The 21,843-nt window shown below is 36.6% G+C and overlaps 1 pseudogene; it reads left to right on the forward strand.

The window, feature by feature from the left end:
- The first annotated feature begins 576 nt into the window (after positions 1–576).
- LOC149159446 (cationic amino acid transporter 9, chloroplastic-like) lies at positions 577–21,586 on the forward strand (annotated as a pseudogene).
- The last annotated feature ends 257 nt before the right edge of the window (positions 21,587–21,843 follow it).

Here is a 21,843-nt window from a genome sequence, read left to right on the forward strand (position 1 = left end):
AAATTTCTGTTACATTCTTTTCAAGATGACGAGGAAGGCATGTACGGATCCATGGCCTTCATGGACAGGGCTGGGAAAGTGGTTGCAGCTTTAGGAGGAAAAAATCTGGAGTCAATAAAGTCAATAATGAATGATATCGAAGGAGGAGGAAAAGAAATGCATGATGAGGACCCCGACGTCTTCGACAGCCTTATTCAGAACCTGCAAACAATGGCCGCTGCAGCCGTTGAGCTACAAAATGTGGATGCCTATTTCGAGAGTTTGCGAGAGTACATATCTGAGTTATGGGGAATGGAACTTTCTCAGGCTTTTAGATTCAACAAGGTTGATCGCTTTCTTTAGTACCTATCCTAAATTTTCTGAATCATATTATTTTTTATTCACATAATGATTTTTCCATTTCTTATTTTCTAATAGGAGGGGAAAAAGCGGTCTTTGCCAAGTGTGACTTGGCCAACTTCAAGAGGCTTCTGTAGGTTAAAGAATCTCCTATCAGAGGGAATAAGCGACGATTGGTTTGTGCGTATTAAGCCTCTCCATTTTTGCGACAACCATTAATTACTTTTTGGTTCGAACATGAAATTCATTGTTGGATCATCTCCAACTTCTATGTCAAATATTTGATCTAAATTCTGTTTTTATGGTTTTCAGAAAGAAACCATTTCTCGTCATCCTGAAAAAGAAGATAAGCGGGCGATCGTCATTCACGGTTTGCTGAAGGATATAGAGGAGGCACAATGGGCTGTTGCAGGTCTTCATGCGTTGGCGGATATTTTGGAGAGATTCCAAACTATTTCTGCCAACCGAATGGACGACTTGTCTATCTTATGGGAGATGTTTCGCGTGGCACAATATATTAAGCAGTTTGATCAAAAGCTTGGGTTGTGGAGAGGGGTGAAGCGTGTAGCAACAGCAATAATAGTGGCTTACTCCTTGGACTATTGTTCTCAAATTGATGAGTCCAAATTTGCCTGGTGAGTACTTGACACTTTAATGTTAACTAATGATAGTGGTGTTTAAAAAATAAATTATGTCATGGGTGGCTTGTCAAACACTTACTTTTTTAGATAGAAAAGCTTATGAAATATGATCGTGCGCGGAGGCGGGCCTTCTATACAATCAAATAAATGTTTAGATCAAAGAATCCTCGGTGTTTATTTGTGTTGAAGGTAGAGCCGGGTGAAAATAAATTTCGAAAACTATGATTACTAAGTGGACTTGATTTGTGTTGAAGGTAGAGCAGGGTGAAAATAAATTTCGAAAACTATGATTACTAAGTGGACTTTAGAAACAAATCTTAATTCAAGTTTTTACCATTGGCAGGTTCACCGATAGCTGGTATCATGAGGCATGGCAGATAAGCAAAATTTGCGACATAATGGCCAAGGCAATCACGGAGGGTCCTAGTAATGTTCCCAAATCCTATGTCATCTGTGACTGCATTTCAGAAATTTCTTTATTTTCGGTGATCGTGGGCGCAGCGCCACCCCCGGGCCGCCCCGCCCCGCCCGACCGGCGGTGGGTCGATTCCGAGAATTGACCCGCCGCCGGTCGGGCGGGGCGGGGCAGCCCGGGGGTGTCGCTGCGCGCCCGCAGCGCCACCCCCAGGGCCCCGCCCCGCCTGACCGGCAGCGGGTCGATTCGGGAATCGACCCGCCGCCGGTCGAGCGGGGCGGGGCGGCCCGGGCGTGCTGATAATTTTGTAAATATTCAGCTATACCACGATTATGAATAAGAAACAAAAATGTTGAAAAAGATTGAAAAAACAGATCGCGAAAAATTTCGAAATTTTTTGAAATATTCACAGCACAATAGAAAATATTTTTGACAAACAAATGAGAATGCCTTCAAATCTAACGGTTGGTTGCACGTTTGTGCCTTCTATTAAAGTGATTGAGGTGAGAAGTGATTTGTCGTTTGACGGCCCAATCCCATGTCAGACTTTTATAGTCAAGCATCAAGTGTTTAATTCTTATGCATTAATGCGACCGCCTTTTCTTCTTTGATTAATTTTATTATATAATCATTTATATGCATTAAGGGTGTTATTTAAATATAGTTTTTGTTTTATTTTATTTCTTCATATAAACCCTTTGTATATAGTTAGTTATATTTTAGTTAGAATTTAAATAGATTATAATTTCTTTTATTTAATTGTTGTTAAATAAATTATTACATATAAGTTTATTTTGTATTCTTATGTGATTAATATTGAATTTGATATTCACAAATATAAAAAAAAAGTAACCACTTAAATGTAAACAATTAAAATCATGCATGAATTAATAAATAAATAAATGTCTTCTCTTTTTCATTTTAGAAACTTAATCATTTAAATATCTCATATTCAAGAGGACGGTGTTTATTTTAATATATTCATTGGTAGGGTTAGTCTAGGTAAGGGTGGGAGGTGGGGGAAGGTATGTGAAAGAAAGAGAGAGCACAACTGTGATTTTCGCATTGATTTTTAAGTTAATTATTATTTTTTGAAAAAAAAAGTTGTTATTATTATTTTTTTGACATGAAATTCATAAAAAAAACTATTATTTGACCATTTTTAGTTAATATTTTTGTATAAAAATTGTGATTTTGACATGTTAATTCTAGCAAAATATTATCAAAATGTTTAGTTTTTTTGTTATATTTATGTTAAAAATGGTTATTTTTATGTCCATTGTTAAAAAATATTGTTTTTTAGAAACAATTATTTCATGTGGATTGAAAAATTAATTAAGGATGTATAAATATGTAGATTATCTAAAATTCAAACTATCGACTTTCTAATTTAAAAACGCAAAACAATAAAACCCCCCTAAAAAAAAAAAAAAAATTAAGATAGAGAACAAGAAAATATGAATAAAATGACGACTTCAAAAACTATCAAATTTAGAAAATAATTTTTTACATTTCACACACTAGAAAATTAAAAGTCAAAAAATAGGTCTTTTAAAAAAAGGGTGTGATACAGAATACTCACTTTTTAAAATCAGCATGAAAATCACTACCATTCTAAAACTTGATTTCATCCTTGAACATGAAAAAAAATTAAAGTTCCAAAAACCATGTTCTAAAAAAAACATGTGTATTCTGCATCACCACTTTTGAAAATCGGGTCATTTTTTTGCTACCTCTACGAAACGGGTAACAGTATCAGTTCCCGTTTCAAAGTTTACATTGTTGTACAAAAGTGCCAAATGATAACTCAAGAATTCATGCAATAATACATAAACAACAAAAAACTGTATATCACTTTAACATATAAGCAGAAATGGTCAAGAGATAAAAGTACCATTTATGACTAGTCCTACTCATAAGCTTCAAGCAACAATGATTTATCTCTCCTTGCTCTAACATCCACTAAGAGTACAGAAGTGCAACATCAGTAGCAGATATCAAATGCAAACATCAACAAATCTTGATCCATTCATTCACCAAAACCTCCTCTGAGGGTGCAAAAGTGCATGTTCTGAGGACAAGCTTTTGATAAATTTCTGGACCCTTCTCTAAATGCATGAGAAGGGTTTAAATACTACTAACTAAATAATTTAATTACACAGATTCAGGATACGGTTTAAATGACCGCCCTTTTTCTAAGCAAAACTATTTCTAAAAAATAAATCTAATATCTAACTATTTCTGCATTTGCTCCTTAATGCGTATTTCCCTGGGAGAGTCGGCTGACTGTCTTCCACTTTTGGTTGAGCTAAGAAAACAGAAATGATAAGAGTTGGCACCATCTTTTCAGCAAAAATCGATGATATGCTCGAGAGTCATCCTCTGGCTATGTGGATTTACTCGTATGCCCAGTAATAATCCAAGTTCTACTTGGTTAACCCTTGAATCACTTATGCCTTTTCTTTCAGCTTTATGTTTCCAGTTTGTTCTTTACCATTGCTTTCTTGCATTTTCCGGGCCTACAAGTGACTGAGCAGTTAGAGGCTTTGCTTTTTGAGCAATTTTCTTAGCGATGCACGCTAATCGCGCATCGGAAACTGCCTCCGTTCTTTTATCCGAGCTTCTCTAATGCGTTTTTCACCTTTAGCGCCTTTTCCTTCACTAGGTATAAGCTTCAAAATTTGCAAAAATACTTCTTTCGCGAGCTCTTGACCTTGAGCGTTAAACCGCCTGTTGATATCAGCATTGTTCAACTACTCATTCAACCATGGCTGTGAATGAAAGATCTGTAATGGATAGCTCAGTAGCGTTCTGTGAATTTGCGGCTCTGTTGCATGCGGTATCCGTTTATGAGGGCATCTTTTCTCTGTCTTTGAGCATTGGAGCTTTACCCTTTTCTTTCATGGCTTCTTGCACATTGCTTTGTGTTACCTTCTATTTTTCGTTCCTGCAGTTCACACATGAGGAGAGAGTAATGATAATAAAAATCGACAGGAAATCTTTAAACTCTACGGATGTACAAAAACATGCCACCTGACATGAACTGACTCTTCGAAAAACACAAAAACCATCTTTCATTAACAACTGGTGTATCATTCATTAATTATCATTAAAGCGTGTATCCAGTTTTTGGTTTATGGAAAACTTTTCTTGAATGTTGAGCCGGGGAAAATATGCGATGGAATTTTTCTGCGATTCATATCGCAACATCACAGTATCGCATTACCGCAAATTTCATTATGATGTGTTATCGCAAGGTTGCTCGATCGCGCTATCATAAGATCGTGGATCGCAGTATCGCGCTATCGCAAAATCACGGATCGCAGTATCGCGCTATCGCAAAATCGCAGATTGTTACAATCGTTAAAGGGTTATGTGTTTTTCATGTGACATTGCGATATGCGATATGCAATATCGCATATCGGATATCGGCGATTTTTTAAGGTTTTCCAATGTGAGCGTTTCTTAATGCATGCGATGCAATGGAATTCGTGTCGCACTCTCGCAGTTTATCATTTTTAGTCATAAGGAAATTTCCTATCATTCTTCGCGCAATGCGATGTTTCTTAAGGAGTAAAATATATGAGCCTTAATTGAATTTTTTGAACTTTTTACTAAGGGTCCCCACTTATCTAGTGTTATTTCTAATACTAAATAAGGAGGGGGGTTGTTGGTGGCCACAACAATTGGCGATTCACTTGGAAGAACCAGTTATCTCTGCTTTTCTATTGAATTTTTCAAATTTCCAAAACAGAAAATTTTTCAGAAAATTAAACTTTATTATGGAAAGATAAAGTACATTATGCTCTAAACCTTCAATGATATTTTGTTTCAACCATTTTCTACTTTGATTATTTTCTTCCTCAGGATAGTCCTTGTATTTACATTAGCCATTACCTGGTCTTGTAAAGATAAAATAAAGTCTCCTCTGTAAACCAATTTTTAAATATGCTCATTTGTCGTAGGTAGAGCCTCTCCTACCAGCAGGCGTTTATAGCCTCGACAGGGTTACCTGTTACCCAGCAATGATCCTGTATCCTACTTTAGGTGGCCTACAACTTTCAAAGAAAAATACATATCCACACTTATTGCTTTGATTTTATTTTTATTCTTAAAGAACAATGTCTTGGTGTGGTAGCCAAATTATGACACAGTCATTCACTTGATTTATAACTTTGCTGAACAAGCTGGCTCGTGATGAGACCCCTTGTCTTTTGATTGCAACAATCTTGAGTCATTGCCCTGTTGTGGTGTATAGTATTGGCAAAGTTAGCAAGTTATAATATCTGTGATAATGATAAGCCGGCTCGTGATGAGACCTCTCATTCTTCAAGATAAAGGGTATCCTTGGATCATTCCTCTGAAAGTTGTGATTTCCTTAGCAGGGAGGAAGTCATTGTTTCCTTAAGATAGCTCTGGACGACAATAATAGAGTTTTTGGAAACAGCTGTTCTACAGAGAATCTTTATTTTGTTATTGATACCTTTCATTGTACTGAGATAAAACAATTTCTTCACTAAAGGTTGTTTTCATCAAACTTTGTTTAAGTTGAAACTAGTATCATATCTAGACTAAAGTTTTTAACTATATCTATCAATAATAAAGATCAGTTTTCCAAAATATTTTATATTTATACAAGCGAAAAGTTCAAAATTTGAAAGAGAATTGGTATCTTTTTCGTAAATGCCTAATGTAACAACTCACAACTGGTTTTATTATGAAAAAAGAATAACAACTATTCTACAAAAATAGAAGAATAATCTTCTATGGAAAATATTTCTTGAGAATTTGTCCATTAACAGGCAAGGGATCCCTTCTACCTACTAAATCCTGTAACACAAATGTTGATGGACCTATGACTTCTACAATTTGAAAAGGACCAAGCCACATCCTTTGAAATTTTGTATGTTTGCCCTTTTTTTCATGAGCCTTGTCCCACTTTAAAACTAAATCTCCCATCTGAAAGTCTTTTCTGATCATTATGTTTGAATCAAAAGAGGATTTTACTAGTGCTTGATCATGAGCATGTGTTTCCCTAGCCTGTTCTCGTTGTTCTTCTAATTTAATTATTTTCGTTTGTCTCAGTTGTAAGGAGGAAGTGGGTACTTCATCAATGTATTGGACTAAATACAAAGAGGAAATTGCTAAGTGAGTCGGAAGAACCACTTCTTTCCCATAAACTAAGTTGAAGGGAGAAGTGCTGATAGAAGCTTTTTGCGTTATTCGGTCTGCCCATAAAGCATATATCAAAGCCTTGTGCCAATTCTTTTGATTTTCGTCAACTGTTCTTTTAATAATCCTAATTAGGTTTTTATTTGTGGACTCAGCTAACCCATTGCCTTGCGGGTAATAATTGGCCGAACATTTAAGTTTGAATCCTCTTTTAACTGCGAATTCAGTCATTGCATTTCCAGAAAAGTATGATGCATTATCAAACATTAAAGCGGATGGCAATCCAAACCTGGTGATGATAAATTGATCTATGAACTCAATGATATTTTTAGAATTATCTGTCTTGAGTGGAACTGCTTCTACCCACTTAGTAAAATATTCTGTTGCTGTGAGGATGTATCTATGCTGCTTAGAAGAGTGAGGAACGATCTCACCTATTATGTCCAAGCCCCACTGACTGAAAGGTTGCTTGATGTTTACCGGCTGTAGTGGCAAGGATGGCTTCTTTTGTCTTCCAGCAGTAGTTTGGGAGACTTGACATCTCCTCACGTAACTGTGCGAGTCTTTAAACAACGTGGGCCAGTAATATCCTGCGCGTAAGATTTTATGTGCAGTAGAATCTCCAGCATAGTGTCCGCCTACCGGCCCATCGTGGAGTTCCCGCAAAAAAATTTCAGCTTCAGCTTTCTGAAGACACCTAAGAAGAACAGAATCATATTTTTTTCTAAAAAGAATATCATTTATGAGCTGATATTGTTTGGCTTTCAACCTTAGAGCTCTTTTCTTAGTATGATCGAGGTGTGAAGGAGCATACCCGTTCTTAAGATAATAAATGATATCAGCATATAATGATTCTGCATCGTTTAGGCTTACCTCGCACATTTGTACCTCTTCAGATGGATTTTCAGAAATTCGTGCTGCTCCAGCCAGCATTTTGCAGAAGCCTTGACCTCTTACAATGTTTGCTGGTTTGATCTCAATGTCATATTCCTGTAAGGCAGTAACCGAATTGGCCCTTTTCTCACCCACATCCTTCTGTACTAAAAGATTCCTTACCGCTAGAAACGGTACTATAATCTTAGTATGGGTTTTAAGTAAGAAAGGTCTGAAGTATTTGACCGCTTTGAAAACAGCATAAGCCTGTTTCTCCACGTCTGAATAATTTAGTTAAGCACCCTGTAAATTCAAACTAAAAAACGCAATTGGAGCTTCCGCTTTTTCTTGATTTGCTTGAGTTAGAATCGCAGCATATGACTTATCTTAGGCAAATGTGTATAAAATAAAAGGCTCTGAAAAATTCGGAGTTGCTAAAGATGGACCATTAATAATAGCTTGTTTGATTAGGTTGAATGCTTCATGTTCATCTTGGCCCCATTTAAAATTTGAATTCTTTTTAATCATGTTTTGCAAAGGAGACACGATTCGTGAAAAATCTGGAACGAATCTCTTTACAAAGTTGATCTGACCAAGGAAATATTGCATGGCCTTTTTGTTATGAGGTAGGGATATTTCAGAAATTTCTTTGATTCTGTCAGGATCAATGTGAATACCGGAGTTTGACACTATGAATCCTAGAAGTTTCCCTTCACTTAGTGCGAAAAAAGATTTCTTTGGGTTAAGTGAAATTCCATACCTTAAACACCATTGAAAGATTTGTTTCAGGTCTTTGAGATGGTCGCTTCATTTCTTCGAGTACACTGTTATATCATCCAAATAAATTACTACAGATTTATTGACTAAACCTTTAAATTCAATCTCCATGGCTCTCTGAAATGTGGCACCAGCATTAATCAAACCAAATGGCATCTTTCGATATGCGTATGTGCCCCATTTAGTCCTGAATGTGGTTTTCAATTGGTCATCAGGATGTACCAACACTTGATTGTATCCTGAAAATCCATCCAAGAAAGACATTAATTCTGAGCCCACCACTGCCTGCAGTATCTGTTCCATAGGTGGTAGAGGAAAATTATCTTTTTGACAGGCTTTGTTAAGGTTTCGAAAGTCAATGCAAATCCTAATATCTTCGTTTTTCTTTCTAACAGGTGCCATATTGGAGACCCATTTGGAATGTCTGACGGGAAAGATTATTCTGGCTTTCAATAACTTATTGAGCTCAGTTTTTATCTGATTTTCTAAATTGGGGTGAATCTTTCTCAGCTTTTGTTGGACAGGTTTTTCATTATCGACCATGGGAATAGTATGTTGGATGCTGGAAGTGTCGTATGTTTTCAGCTCATCATAATTCCAGGCAAAAACATTTTTATATTGTCTCAAAAGATGAATATACGCTAGTTTCTCTTCAGGGGCTAGGCTAAGACCTATATTAATGTTTTGTGGTTTAGCATTGGTCCCTAAGTTTACTAATTCGTAGTTCAAAGTTGAACTTTGGAGTTTTGAATTGGTAGACCTCTTAAACCGATCTTTCGAATCATACAAGTCCTCTAACTTGACCACCGACCTAGGTATAGCATTATTAGTGCTATCTTGTTGCAATTGTCGATCGTTCTGGTCTTCGTCAATTATTTGATTGGAGTAGGATCCTTCAGATGTGAGGAAATTTACAATATCAGGATCGTCATTGAATACTCTCCAATTTGTGATGTTATCAGGAATGGATGGTCTAAAGATTAATTCTATTGAGAATCTCTCTGGACTAAAATCTTCCGAAGGAATAAGCTTAGAAGCTACGTTAGCCAAAAGGTATGCACTTGCGTTTTGGATTCTGGGGATTGAAGAGATATTAAACACTATGAAATGCTCAGTCAAATCTTGTACTAAGGATTGATAATGTTTTAAATGACCTGATAAGCAATGTATAATGTTACGTACTTGTTTAACCACAATCTCAGAGTCTCCTAAAACTTGAAGATACTTGACATTTAACCCGATTGCTTTGTACAGGCCTTGGACCAAAGCCTCCTATTCTGTTGTATTGTTTGTGCAATCGAATTCGAGTCTGCAAGTGAGCATGATTTTATCTCCTTCTTGACTAATCGGAACACATCCTGCTCCTGCTCCTTTGTTACATCTAGAACCATCAAAAAATAATTTCCAAAACAAAGATTTATTTATAGGTTTATCTAAAAAATTGATACATTTTGAACTATCTGTTCGAGAAATTTTTTCGAATTGGCACAGGACAGAGTGTTCTAAATAGGGTGACGCATGAGCATTGAAATTGCCGAGGAAAGAATCTACCGAGTAATTGCCAATAATGCCGCTGTTATACGCTACTGGTTCATTTTCTCCCTTTAACTCCGTTACTATGTATTTCTGGTGTAGCTCTCGTTCAAATTTTATTTGATTCAGTTTACCATTGTAGGGCAGCCACATGTGCGACCAGTCGGTTGCGAAGTATCCATGAAGTTTTTCTGACCAATCCCTGCTAAGAATTAGGCCATAGAATTCAGGAATGCCAGCAACTAATATGTCAATTACTTGACATACCTTCGGGTTGGATGACAACCTTATGGTTACTTGATTTAGTTCGCCAATCACTTCGACTTGAGATCGATCTAGCTGCACTATGCACACAGTGGATTTCTGTGGTTGAACATTTAACTTGGCACATATATATTTGGGTAAAATATCTGATGAAGCACCGGAATCTACCAAACAATTGTGCACATTTTTATTGAAGATTTCATAAGTAAGGAGAAACGGGGGAGTATGAGATCTTGATCTTCCTCCAATTAGAGCGATGTCATTTGGATCAATCTTATTGATCGCGTTAGTTGGAGGTCTTCCCATGTTATGGGAAGCTTGGGAAAGTACAGCGGCAGGCAATGGTGCAATTGGCACAGCATGTAATTCTTTCATCATTATCTTCTGTTGATGTTTCAACTTGCTCAATTCGTAAAGGGTGATGTTGGCCCTAGTCTTCTTCATGTCTTCTATAATATTGTACTCCATTTCATCTAACACTATCAATGTTTTAGATGGAGTTGTTTCATCTGTTTGGACTGGGCTGGTTTGAGTCGCTTTAGATGTCGTTTTCTTTGTTGCGACTTTATCCTTTGTTGCAGAGCTTGTGCTCTTCGGCTTAGGGGTAGTTTGGGGAGGATCAAGCTGATTTTTGCTTCATGTGCTACCTGGGAACACTTCTTGATCTTCTTCTTGTGGGAGGATGAAATCCCACATTCCTTGTAATTCCACAACTTCTTCGTCATCAATCTGCCCTTCAGTGGCAATTTCCTCTTCCTCTTCCTCAGATTCAGCATTTGAAATGGCATTGGGTGGCTTTGCATCCATTGAAGGACCTCTTTTAAAAGCTCTGTAGGGCTTTTTTGAAGAAGTTTCTGCTACTTGCTTTTTTATGTCGACCATTTCATTGGACATGGTCTTTAGAACTTTCTACAATCCTTCCAAATCAAATGGATCTTTTGCTTGTTTCTTCTTGGAGTCTTCCTTGAAGGTGACTTTTTTGGATTTACGTTCCTCTATCGCGGATTCCTTTTCAAGAGCTATTATTCGTTTCTCTAATGCTATTGCTTCCTTCATGTTCTCGGCTAAGGTTGTTTTATTGGCCCTGTCCACGAAGATTGCTATGTTCGATGGTAGAGCAGTGATATACCATTCACATCGTACTTCTTTGCTGGGCTGGGAAGCATTAGGAATTTTGTTGAAGATTTTGTTGAAACGTAAATTGAAATCCTTGATAGGCTCTCTAGTTTCGGCTTTAAGATTAGATAGGTCATTGATTAACGTTGTCGTAGACCTGTCATCACCAAAATTGGTTAGGAATTGTTCCTGGAAGATGTCCCAACTAGTGATGGATCCAGAGGGTAATGAAAAGTACCATGACCCGGCTGTTCCTTGCAGAGTATAAGGAAAGAGCCGAACAACAGCATCTTCATTAGTAACCCCATTGAGATTAACGGAAAGCATGAAGTTGTTTATGTGCTCTTCTGCTAGCATGCCTGCCTCGGGATTAAATTTAGGCAGCCATTTCTCAAGATGGGCCGGTATTTGACTCAAGGGTGCAGGCATTAAGACTGCCCCAAGGTTATTCCATGGAGACAGGGCCATTGTTGAACTGCTAACAGAGGAAAGTGCAAAAGTTGATCCTTGCGGCTGGGAGGATGAGGATACTACGATTGTAGATGATTGAAGAGGGGTAGTGGGTGTTCCAGTGGATGGATGGACGATGATCTGGAGTGGTGGAGTGGATGGTTGACTTCGCGGTGAAGTAGTTGAGATGGACGATGTTGACGAAAGAGTCTCGCTGTCAGACTCTTTAGGTGATTTCCTCGCTCTTTTCCTGGTGGGAAGAGGTAATTCGGTTGGCTGGACGTCAAACTTTTCACTCTTTAGCCTGGTCAGGGGATGAGCAGGCTTGTACTGCGAAGTCATGCTGCCTTGAGATTTATCAGACCTCTAAGGAGAAATGGAAAATCGCTGAAGTTTGTGAAAAAGGGATTCGACTTCAGGAAGTTCAACAGTAAATTGTTCTGAAATATCAGGGTGTGTAGCAGCGGTTGATACTCGAGCGACTTCTAACTCTGGATTTAAATGTAATGGAGAAGTCGGGGGAGATGATGAGGGTGATTTACTCTCAGAATGGTATTCAGATTTGGATTTACTTGCCATTCATAGTTCAGGCCCTCCTTCTAGTGCCAAATATGTTGAAGCCCCGAAAATTGGGTCCACAACAAGGGGGATACCCGCCCGGTTCGGACCTTGGTTGGCAGCTCCTTATCCGTTTGGTATAGCGGGTCCGACTGAGGATAATGGGACCAGTTTCCCAATCTATGAGTGTGTGTGTGTAGAATTTGATGTTGCTGATTTAAGAGTTCCTATCTAAGATATTCTAATTCAAACTTTAATCTAGTTTTATGCTATTGTAATCTAATAAACAACACATCTAAATCTATACTAACCCGGGATGTAATTCTTCTATTATGCGATCTAAAGAGATTTCAAATAACAACTGGTAATAAAGATCATTCAGCGATTATAAGAAAGGAAATCAATCAACATGAACCACTTCGCATAAAAAGTTAAACGAAACAGTTGTGAAAAACATATCGCATAATAAGCTATTCATACATTAGGCATAAATAAATAGCTATCACCGTATGAAAGTGCCAAATGATAACTCAAGCATTCATGCAATAATACATAAACAACTAAAAATTGTATATCACTTTAACATATAAGCAGAAATGGTCAAGAGATAAAAGTACCATTTATGACTAGTCCTACTCATAAGCTTCAAGCAACAATGATTTATCTCTCCTTGCTCTAACATCCACTAAGAGTACAGAAGTGCAACATCAGTAGCAGATATCAAATGCAAACATCAACAAATCTTGATCCATTCATTCACCAAAACCTCCTCTGAGGGTGCAAAAGTGCATGTTCTGAGGACAAGTTTCTGATAAATTTCTGGACCCTTCTCTAAATGCATGAGAAGGGTTTAAATACTACTAACTAAATAACTTAATTACACAGATTCAGGATACGGTTTAAATGACCGCCCTTTTTCTAAGCAAAACTATTTCTAAAAATTAAATCTAATATCTAACTATTTCTGCATTTGCTCCTTAACGTTGAGAGCATTCAGTATTTCCCTGGGAGAGTCAGCTGACTGTCTTCCGCTTTTGGTTGAGTTAAGCAAACAGAAATGATAAGAGCTGGCACCATCTTTTCAACAAAAATCAATGATATGCTCGAGAGTCATCCTCTGGCTATGTGGATTTACTCGTATGCCCAGTAATAATCCAAGTTCTACTTGGTTAACCCTCGAATCGCTTTTGCCTTTTCTTTCAGCTTTATGTTTCCAGTTTGTTCTTTACCATTTCTTTCTTGCATTTTCCGGGCTTACAAGTGACTGAGCAGTTAGAGGCTTTGCTTTTTCAGCAATTTTCTTAGCGATGCGCGCTAATCGTGCATCAGAAACTGCTTCCGTTCTTTTATCCCGACTTCTCTAATGCGTTTTTCGCCTTTAGCGCCTTTTCCTTCACCAGTTATAAGCTTCAAAATTTGCAAAAATACTGCTTTCGTGAGCTCTTGACCTTGAGCGTTAAACCGCCTGTTGATATCAGCATTGTTCAACTACTCATTCAACCATGGTTGTGAATGAAAGATCTGTAATGGATAGCTCAGCAGCGTTCTGTGAATCTGCGGCTCTGTTGCATGCGGTATCCGTTTATGAGGGCATATTTTCTCTGTCTTTGAGCATTGGAGCTTTACCCTTTTCTTTCATGGCTTCCTTCACATTGCTTTGTGTTGCCTTTTATTTTTTGTTCCTGTAGTTCACACATGAGGAGAGAGTAATGATAATAAAAATCGACAGGAAAGCTTTAAACTCTACGGATGTACAAAAACATGCCACCTGACGTGAACTGAATCTTCGAAAAACACAAAAACCGTCTTTCATTAACAGCTGGCGTATCACTCATTAATTATCATTAAAGCGTGTATCCAGTTTTTGGTTTATGGAAAACTTTTCTTGAATGTTAAGCCGAGGAAAATCTGTGATGGAATGTTTCTGCGATTCGTATCGCAACATCGCAGTATCGCATTACCGCAAATTTCATTATGATGTGTTATCACAAGGTTGCTCGATCGCGCTATCGCAAGATCGCGGATCGTAGTATCGCACTATCGCAAAATTGCGGATCGCAGTATCGCGCTATCGCAAAATCGCAGATTGTTACAATCGTTAAATGGTTATGTGTTTTTCATGCGACATTGCGATATGCGATATCGCATATCGGATATCGGCGATTTTTTAAGGTTTTCCAATGTGAGCGTTTCTTAAAGCATGCGATGCGATGGAATTCACGTCGCACTCTCGCAGTTTATCATTTTTACTCATAAGGAAATGTCCTATCATTCTTCACGCGATGCGATGTTTCTTAAGGAGTACAATATATGAGCCTTAATTGAATTTTTTGAATTTTTTACTAAGGGTCCCCACTTATCTAGTGTTATTGCTAATACTAAATAAGGAGGGGGGTTGTTGGTGGCCACAACAGTGGGTTAAACTATTCCAAACCTAAGATGAGGAAAGCTAGGTGATATGTAACATAAAAAGCAAATGTGTTATTAAATAAATTAATAAAAAAATTACTTGGAGGGTGGAGCACCAAGAGAGAGGAGATTCTTTCCAAATCCCATTGTGGAATTGGATAGATATGAATCTTTCATGATAAAGCTTCTAGATGTGATTCTAGATAAGCTTGGATGGATTGGATATCTATTGGATGGATGGGAGATATAGATCCATCGAAGATAAAATCTTTGCGGGAGATAAAGGCAAGATTTTATGACGAAAAGCCCCATGGGAGATGAAGACGAGCTTTTTCAAAAAAGACCTAGGTAAATGGAAAAATCTATAAAAGCGGGACATCGCTAATGGAAACTAAGTCGTGAAAGAGGGTATTAAATACCCAGTGCATTCATCAATTGAGAACAACGGATCATTTGCAAGAACCTTGGCTCGGGGGGAATCAGTGGTGATTCATGGTTGGGTGGTGGTGCTCTTCCCTCAAAGTGATGTTTTACTTGGGATCATGTGCGTCGACAGTTCTGTATGGTGGTTCTTTCCCATTTGTGTTATATATTTAGTTGTTTATGAATAACTGATGTTTTTCCTTCATTCTGATCGGAGTTTACTTGCATGGAAAATAATGTATGATTATTCATGTCCTTTTTATATTGTTAAATTGATAGTTCATATGTGTATATGTGGGGTTAAGCTGTAAGCAGGAGAAGAACTAATAAGTTACTTGAAGTAACCATGCATAAGTTTACTTATCTATGTTATGTAGAAGTTAGCTTACTTATGATCAATTCAACATATGACCTTGTGTGTAGTAAAGGTGCTTGTACTAATTAATTATGTGATATCCTGATATTAACGTGGATACTTCAAATCCAAACTCTATCATTAGTAGTTAAAATGAAAATCTTACACATGACAATTAGAGATTATTTATGTTAATTAATTCTAAGAGATAAATTAGTACATGCATGGAATGATTGACATCCACTGTGGAAATGATGTATTTCGTCATAGGAATTGAATGATGATAATTTTACATGTATGTTAAATTAGATCCTCATTATCCATACTATGACAGTTGGGTAGTATATATGTGATTAAGTGGAATGTTAGGTAATAATGCATTTAATCATGTAAAATAATGGTTCCAGTTATGTATGCCATGGATGTCATTAGATTTCATCCATAGAAGCTAGCCTCGTTAGTTATGCAGGGAATTCTGTAATCATGAGGTATGGCCATGATAGTTACACTAGAGTGAAATTACTACCATTATGATAGGTGTATTAATGAAGGAATTTTTATAAGTTCATAATATGGTTAGTCTTTCTTCATCTATTGAATCATGTGTATTATATCTTGACACATAAGCTTGACAGATAGGCTTTAAAGACCATACTAGAACCATTATGTAGTCAAAATGATAACAACTAGGGAGTCGGTTATATAATTACAAAGGGTGATATAGAGTCAGGATAAAATAACCCTTGTCAGTATTGCATCTTAACTATGAAATGGAAAATTATTTTTACAGATTGGGAGCCTAGGAGCTATATTTCCAAGGTAGGCTAAGTAGGTTCATTACAAATGGTATCAGAGCAACTTAAAACCTTACACCCTATGGGGCAATACGCCTCCATAGGGTATGGAAAATTTTAAGTATTAACTTGGCCTCATTACCACAAACTTTAATAAGGAGGCTAAGTGTAAGTCTGGACATATTAAAAGCACTAACAATAGAATATTAAAGTAAGCATGGAGGAACCCATAAACTGATATGACTATTAACCAAAATAAAGAAATATATATATATATATATATATATATAGATGACAAGAGTTCAAGATTTGGAATTTTAATTGTATTACAATCGCATGTCAAGATCAATGAATTAGTACGCCTAATCGTTAGAGGAATCGTCTTCGAACATATGTCATTGGACTCTATATTATACTATGTTGGTTATATAGTGAGCCGAGATGTCTCATCCTCATTAAACTGGTGCAAGCTATCGCAAAAGATAATTTATGTAATAACAAATATGAATTTCTCTTACAACACTAGTCTTGGTACATATAAATGCATTTGTGCTATACTTCGCATATTCCAGTGCAGTGACATACTTGGTTGCGGGAAGCACCTATTGGTTGAGAATCCTAATCTCTTTATGTTTATGAAGAGAAGGTAGTGTAGATTGTGAGTTAATCTCACCATCAATAACATAATACAGATCAATCTGGTCAACCTTCAAAAAATTTCTAAGAGGCCCATGCACCTGTTTTCTCTGAGCGAAAAGATGCAATAAGGTCTTCTTCACTTTGGTCGCATGTAGGACATCTAATATCATTATGGGAAATAAAATTTATTTATCCCTACCTCATATAATAACTAACTGTGGAGACATTATATAAGGTTAAATAAGCTAGAATCTTCCATATTATTCACACATGGGCACACACTGTTGTGGGAGTACGATGCAGAATGATCAGCACCCTCAATAGGTATATTGTAAGAAAATGGAATTCCAATAGCAAGAAACTGATTCCATTGAAGCATTCCCCACGACCCTTGCCACATTGAAAACTGGGTTGGCGTGGAAGCCATGTCAACAACGCACGTTGTTCTTCATTTCTTCCTCCTCGTGCTGAATCGAAGCAAGCCAGGAAGCTTTTGAAATAAACCATAGTGGCTAACCTGTATCTCGGCATGTGCATACAAGGAATCCATATCAAGGTGATGAAATAAGGGAATTTTTATCAGTTGTGCGAAGTGATAGTGTTAATCAAGGTGTTGTTTTACTCATGCGTGACTTTTCGATGAAGTTAGAAATTGTTGTTTAGTCTCCATGCCATGAAAGATATGTTGATGGGTTTAGAAACAACACCCTTTGAAAGCACAAAAACATACATTTGCCTTCCAATATGACACTCTTCGATCATGTTGATTGTCGAGCTAAAGGCAGTTGGAAAATTTAGCCTATAAAAACACATGCAGGGAGGCACACATGAGATGTTGGGAAAAGTTATCATGAATCACAGTAAGATTCTACCAACCATTAGCTATCGCCAAGGAGGAAAGTAATTAGGATAAGTGAGTATTTTTTCCCTTGTCAGCTAGCTTTTGGACTGAAGGCAGAAATGCACTGAATAAATAAGGAAAAATTTCCCAACACGAAACCTTGGTTGATTACGGTTTCTAATTGCACTGAGGAAAGGTAGCAAAAGTTGGATTCCATTGCTTTCATGTTGCTTACCATGGGATAAAAACGTATGATGGTTATAAAGCGTTGGTAAAAATGATGACTATCTCAGTGTACAAGTAAAAGAAAATGATGGCTTGCTTTTCTAACAAAATTTTTAACGTTGTTTCTTTCATTAGATGGGGTATCTATCTGGTGGCGGTAAGATGAGGATTAGCTGAGGATAAATATGACCATATATCGTTATCTTATCTCTGAGTAACGAATGGATAAGAGCGGGATTGAGACTTCTGAATTAATATGGAAAGAACATAAAGCCTTAATTGCCCATGAAGTTTCGTGCTCACCTCAGTGGTGGTTAATATTACAACTACATTTTCTAGTGTGCCACATGATCGCAAAACCAATCTTGAAATTTCATATACTCTTCAAAAATGTAACCTTCCTCTGAAATGACCAGATTCTCATTTGTGCATTTTGTAAAGCCCCCTCTTTTCATTAGTCTCTCATGATATAGAAGAGATTTTGTTGATAATTTTATAAAGGGCCAAATCTATATGCACATGCCACTAAGTTGAAGTAACAAACAGAAATGGCAACAACAATCATTTAAACAAGTCCTAGAATGGATCAGGGGGCAGTAGCCTCTGTATTGGAAGGTAACAAATTATGTGGGTTTTGCAGAGGAGAAAAATTGGCCAATAATCTCTACTTGATGTTCGTCAATGTTGTGAGATCGAAGGTTAGAGGGGCTTGAGCATTGTACATCAATGGGGTGGAATCTTAGAACAGCTACAACAATGACCCGAGGAGCCTAATATATGAAAGGTAACTTATAAATTCATCAAGGTGAAGGTTATATATGCGAATAAATATTGAATTATTATCACTTACATAATCATGTATATGTAATAAAACATAATAATAAATGAGATCTTCATGAACATTATCCTTAATATTATGAAGTGATTGTTGCGTTTTGTTCTCTACCTGTATACAAATTCCATGTACAGTTACAGTTATAAATAAAATGATGGAATACTCTATCTAAACTATAGAGATTTGAGAAGACCTCAGAATGAATGAATGTTTAATTGGACAACATAGTAAGTTGTTCAATTTTTGGAGGGAGTTTGGTTGGATTTTTCAATCAGGTAAGCTATTTTACTCGGCATTCACTTGAAAGCTACCCGGAGGTTAATGAATGTTGATATCATTCAAAGAAACGTATAATATTTATGCCATTAAAAGTACCTAAAGAAAAGAGGTTTCTTTGATTCGTTTACTCTTGTTGGAGAATCAGTTAATGTTGGTTACCATGACACTATACATGCCCTCTTAGTCTATTTTTTTTAACCTATCAAATAATTAAATTGAAAGAAAAATTGGGATGTATTAAATTTAACATCATTTCTAAAACGAGCGTGGTCATATTGAGACCCTCTCTCGACAAACCTTCTTGAAGCTTTGAAGTGTGCCTTCGGCAATCTTGCTTCTGCCGACATTTTTTTAGACCTAAACAAGTTGATCACCAACCTTAAGTCCAATGAAGTTCTTTTCCATCCCATGATTCTTGAATTCATATTTATGTTCAAATCCACTTTAACATCTCAGCAATGCTATTACCCTCAGAAAAGAATGGAAATTTATTGTAGTGAAAGAAATTTTCTATGGTACTACTTTAAATTATTATATACCATCTGAATTATGTAGTTATATCCAAGATGGTGTAAAGGAATTGGCTAATAGAGCAGCACAATACAATAGAACTGTGAATATATATAGGAGTAAAAGTTTTGTAAACCATTTAAAATTATGACCAACTCCTAAGACACTATTCTATTGATTATTTAAAACTGTCCATACTCTTGGATTATATACAAAGCTACAATAATAATGTATTAATTATTGCAATAATATTGGAATCAAAAACTGAAATGGTGTAGTTGTTTTCAATACAATCAAATAAGTTTGGAACCGCATCTGTGGTTTGATTTGATTTAACATAAACATTTTTATTATAGGTGATCTGTGACTGATAGGCCACACTCGCATTTGGTTACCTCCTCTTCCTATAAACATTGCACCGTTCTAGCATTTCAATGTATTATCGTTGCTTACACAAGTGTTATTTTTTAGTATTGGTGGAGGGCACCCTTTTTATTTATGTTCGGTCTACAAGAAACCATGTACATAGCAACCGACCTCGAGATGGCATAAAGATATCAGAGGTAAAGTACGTAGAGTTATATTTTTGTGAAAATGGTTTAACTGTGTGTGGTAAGTTAGCTGGAAAAGATAAAGTCGGTCGGAAGGTAATAATCCTTACCATCATATGAAAGGTTTTAATAACTAAGTTATGATTACAAAATTATACACCATAATACACCTTATTGTAAATAAACATGGTTATGGGTAAGAAACCATATACGCGTACCTTATTAACATTAACGTAAATGGGCATATATCGTTAGGATAGTGATAATTAGTTTCATACCAGCTGGAGCACCTTGTGTGCTTAATGCCTTGTGCTATGTAGAATCCTAATCGCGTTTTCGTGCACTTGTTGGAGGAGCATATCTATATGCATATTCAACTCCCAATGAGCTAACTGTATTTCTCATTTTTGGTCAACTGATGCTTGACTATCATATGGGTGTTGCTAGCATAGCACGTAGCTTGGCAGGTTATTTGGTGACAGTTTTGGAACTCTTCCCTTTTATAAAGAATCATCTCCCTAAATGGCTTGGCGGCATGGAGCTTTTTGGGTGCTTTTTGTCAATCAATGTTTCGGCTCCAATATTGCTGATAGTGTTAACCCTTGTGCTATGTCAAGCTGTAAGAGAGTCATTCATTGTGAATGGCATCATGACTATGATGAAGATTGCGATCATTCTGCTGGTAATTATCAGTGGTGATTTTGAAGTTGATGTGTCAATTGGACTCCTTTTACTCCAAATGGATTCAAATAAGTTGTTGTAGGTGCAACAATGGTGTCTTTTGTTTATGTTGGATTTGATGCAGTCACGAATTCTGCTGAAGAATGCAGAAAACCAAAGGTATCATAGATATATGCTTTTGCCAATCACTTCTGTTTGTTTCTATATAATTAGATTGGTTTGCAATGAAGGACCATATAATTAGTTCAGACAAATTTGTCTATATTCACTTGCGTTTTTGCTGAAGATAATATAATTTCTTACATACAACGTTGCTTCATTAATTGTGTTATTCTTTCAACATTTTAGTCTACAATACATTCATGAAAAATTATCTAATCATCTGTTGTATTGATTTGAATATTTTCCTTCAGAGGGACTTGCCAATAGGCATAATGGTTAGACTACTTTCTTGTGTAGCTTTTTACATTGATGTTTCCTTAGCGATAGTAGGCATGATGCCATACAAATCATTAGGTGTAAATGAACCTTTTGTTGAAGCATTTTCTGCGAAGGGCATAAAATTTATTGTCGTCCTTACCAATGTGGGTGTTGTTGCTAGTCTCACTACCACACTTCTAGTTGGATTATATGTTCAGTCACAGCTGTACCTTGGTCTTGGGCAGGATGGTTTATTACCATCATTTTTTTTTGCAAAGATTCACCAAAATAAAAAATAAAAAAAAAATTCATCTGATTCATGCTCAAGTCTGGGTGGGCTGTGTTGCTGGAACAATGGTAGCTTTTTTTAATGTCAAATCACTTTGTCACATTTTTTCAGTTCATACACTGACAGGATATTCATGTATTGTCATGGATAGTTGGTATATTGTTATCATAAGCCTAGTTGAATGGTCGTCAAGATAAACATGTTGTGGAAAGAATTATTCTAAAATCTAAACATAATAATGAGGCATATGAATCTTCCATGTAAGCACATCAGGTACAGTGTTATAGCCTTGTAACAATATTGTAGCTATCATTGGTTGCTGATAGATGTAAAACATCCATGGCATGAAAGAATATTGAGTTTAATGGATTGTTGGAATTGTCTTGCAACTCATGGTGAATCCCAATATTGGTCTTGGGTTCGTTAGAAAACTTATATAGAAATCATTAAAGAT

The sequence above is a fragment of the Pinus tabuliformis genome, chromosome 5_2 (assembly GCF_031772625.1).
Source record: "Pinus tabuliformis cultivar Carrire ecotype Pingquan chromosome 5_2, CPIR1, whole genome shotgun sequence".
Taxonomy (NCBI): Eukaryota; Viridiplantae; Streptophyta; class Pinopsida; order Pinales; family Pinaceae; genus Pinus; species Pinus tabuliformis.